Consider the following 3,743-nt stretch of genomic DNA (forward strand, 5'->3'; position numbering starts at 1 on the left):
TCGCTATGTTTGAGTTCCGGTCGCTTAAAGAAGAATTTTGCATGTGACAACAACAACAAAGTTAGCTAGCACGGATAGACGATAGCGAGTTTGGTTGTACCTAATTGAGTTCGTTCGTTTCGCCACTCGCTAACTGTTGGCGAATCGATGACGGCTACTATTATGATATGTTTTCGATGTCGGTCAGAACATATATACAAACTATATGTTATAAACGTAATCAGGACGATATTACATTAATACACCATAATGGTCGGTATGTTGAAGACAAAAGACAAATAGCAGAGGTGTTAAATACTTTTTTCGTAGACAGTATAGTGGATATTAATAGCAGCATTGAGAACATAGAAAATAATGAAAATAATTATTATGATATTGATACTACATTTAAATTGGAAGAAATAACATTAGAAGATTTAGAACAAATTATTATAAAGCTTAAATACAAAATTGGTGGGAAAAAACTTATCAGTGAAGGTGTAATCAGAGATTCATTACCATACTTAGGTTACTTCTTGACAAAACTTATCAACAAAAGTTTAGCAGCTGGTGTAGTGCCCGAGGAATGGAAAGTATCTACGGTAGTTCCGGTCAAAAAGGTTGAGAACACAGTTAAGGCTGAGGAGTTACGACCAATCAATACCTTACCAAATCTTGAGAAGGTCTTAGAAACAGTGGTAAAAAATCAGCTGGTTGAGTATATTGAAACCAATAATATATTAATCAAAGAACAGTCTGGGTTTCGGGCAAAACATTCATGCGAAACGGCTCTCAATTGGGTTATATCTCAATGGAAAGAAGATTTGAGGGGGAAAAAAGTTATAGTTGCAGTATTTATTGACTTAAAAAGAGCGTTTGAAACCATTGATCGAGGGTTACTGTTGGGTAAGTTACAGCAAATAGGCATCAAGAAGGTTAAGCTGAAATGGTTTGAGAGCTTTTTAACCAACAGGAAGCAGCACACAGTCATAGGGGAAGTGTTGTCTGACGATTTGCTCGTGGATATTGGACTTCCACAGGGTTCAGTGCTAGCGCCTATTCTGTTCAACATTTATATCAACGATATTTTATCATCAATCAGGTATTGTAAGATAAGATTGTTTGCTGATGATGCATTGTTGACCATAAGCGAAGATGATTTAGGCGCAGCAATCCATAAAATGCAAAACGACTTGGACTCACTGTATATCTGGTTATGCAAAAATAAGTTAATGTTAAATGTAAAAAATACAAATTTTATGGTAATTTCTTCATCTAATAAAACGAGTCTAGAACAACATGAGTTACATGTTAAGAACGAAAAAATTTCAGAAGTAACTACAATTAAATATCTTGGTATTCAAATTGACAATAAATTAAAATTCCATGGTAACATTGACCATATTGTGAATAAAACGTCGAAAAAAATTGGATTTATGAAAAGAACATGCAAACATCTATGTAGGAGATATAAAGTCATAGTTTATAGATCAATTGTCGAACCACACTTCATATACTGCCCTACTATTTTGTTTATAACATCGGACACGCAGATAGATAAGTTACAAAAAATGCAAAATAGGGCTATGAGACACATTCTTAACGCCCGATACGATACCAGCATCTCGTCAATGCTGAATGAGTTAAACTGGCTAAATGTGAAACAATTAATTTTCTTCCACTCAATGAAATTTATTTATAATATTAAGAATGGAGCCCTTCCAAAATATTTGAGTGACAACTTTAGGTATAGTAGTGACACTCACACCTATAAAACAAGAGTTAGGGATAATTTTAAACTCCCATTCTGCCAAACGGAAAACCTAAAGCAAGATTTGTACTATAAAGGTTTAAAAACATACAACGAACTGCCGGCAAATATAAGAAGCTGCAACAGCTTACAACAATTCAAAAGTCGATTATACCACCACTGCAAAATATATGTATAGAATGAAATGATAAAAAAATTTTATTTTAAAGGATTGCTGCTTGATCCAGTAGAGAGGGTCGGCATGGAAACTAGTCCTTTCCATTCGCCCTACAGTACGGCTCAAGATCTAGATCCTTTCCAGTAGAGAGGGTCGGCATGGAAACTAGTCCTTTCCATTCGCCCTACAGTACGGCTCAAGATCTAGATCCTTTCAGACCACTTGTATAACAGGAATATTTAAAGATAGATTGGCTCGGAAACTAGTACTTTCCGACTGATCACAAATTACTTTATAGCCTTTACATATGACCACAAAGCCTGAAGTGAAGTTGCGACTTGGAATAAAGTCCACAGCAATGGTACAGGAAGTGCGGCTCTGGAACTCGTCCTTTCGGGCCGCCCACCTAAACAGTACCCAACATTCGGGCTGCTCGGGATCCCGTCCATTCCGACAGCCACGGTCACACTTATAATTTAAATTAATATAATTAATAAAATTACCTTGTTTAAATGTATATATATTTGTACAGGATAAATGTTAGGATAGTCCTCTCAAAAAAATGTGTAAGAACAAAATATGTAGCAGGGGAGGAGGTGTGCTGATTGCAGTTCGTGGCAGCCTTAGTGCGGTGCCAATTTCTTTACATGTTAGTGATACATTGCTGGACCAGTTATGTGTGTGTGTTCGTGGATCGCAGGGCTCAGTTTATATTTGCGCTTCTTATATTCCGCCGCAAAGTAGTGAAAACATCTATAGAGCGCACGTTGATAATGTGCTTACCATAGGCCGTACCGTGGGTGATAATCAGTTATGCGTTTTTGGGGACTTCAATTTACCTAATCTTAGTTGGTTACACTTGGGCAATGATTTATCTCTAACACCATCGAATATCTGTAACTCATGCGAGTCATATCTTATTGATAGTCTGCTTAGTTTAGGTTTAGTTCAAGTGAATAGCTTGCATAATAGCCTGCATCGCTTACTCGATTTAATTTTTGTTAGCTCTAACATAGATTTTAGTATTTCGCAACCTGCTTCTTCTATCTCTCCGCCGAACATGCATCACGTGCCTGTATTATTGGAGATGCAATTCACTGAATTTTTTGACTTACCTCCTACAAACGCTAAAACTACTTTCAATTTCGCTCGTTGCGATTTTAATCTCTTAGACTCAGCAATTAGTGAGTTTGATTGGCAAGTTCTGTTTGGCGACAACGAAGTAGCAGGTTGTTTTGACATCTTCAAGTCTAATATTGCAAAGCTGTGCACTGAATATGTTCCAACTTTCAATAGCAAAAATTTTAAGGTACCATGGTCTTCTATTAAGCTAAGACGGCTAAAGAATTTGCGAAATAAGTTTCTTAAAAAATATAAGTCTACTAAGGAGCAGCGCTTTTATGACTTATTTGTGTCCTATAAAAATGAGTTCAATGAGCTAAACAAAGTGTTGTACAAAAGGTATATTCGGAACTATGAACTGGAGGTAAGGGATAATCCGAAAATGTTTTGGCGCTACATTAATTCCAAAAGAAAATCCTCAAGCATACCCAAAACAGTTTTTTATAAGGAATTCACAGCTACGTCAGTGAAACATGCGGCCAACTTGTTTGCTGATTTTTTTTCGTCTAATTTCGCTTCGGATGAAGATGTGTCCGACGATGATTTGGATTGTATTCAACGGGAACTTTCTTCTACCATGTCTTCTCCCGTTGACTTTGGCGCTCTCGTTCTTTCCGATGAGGACATAATTAAAGGGATAAGATACATAAAAAATTCCTCGCTCACTGATGCTGATGGTCTCTCAGCAATTATATTTAAGAGTTGTGATTCGCT

Source organism: Rhagoletis pomonella, unplaced genomic scaffold (assembly GCF_013731165.1).
Source record: "Rhagoletis pomonella isolate Grant_MI unplaced genomic scaffold, Rhpom_1.0 Rhpom_scaffold_00009, whole genome shotgun sequence".
Classification (NCBI taxonomy): domain Eukaryota; kingdom Metazoa; phylum Arthropoda; class Insecta; order Diptera; family Tephritidae; genus Rhagoletis; species Rhagoletis pomonella.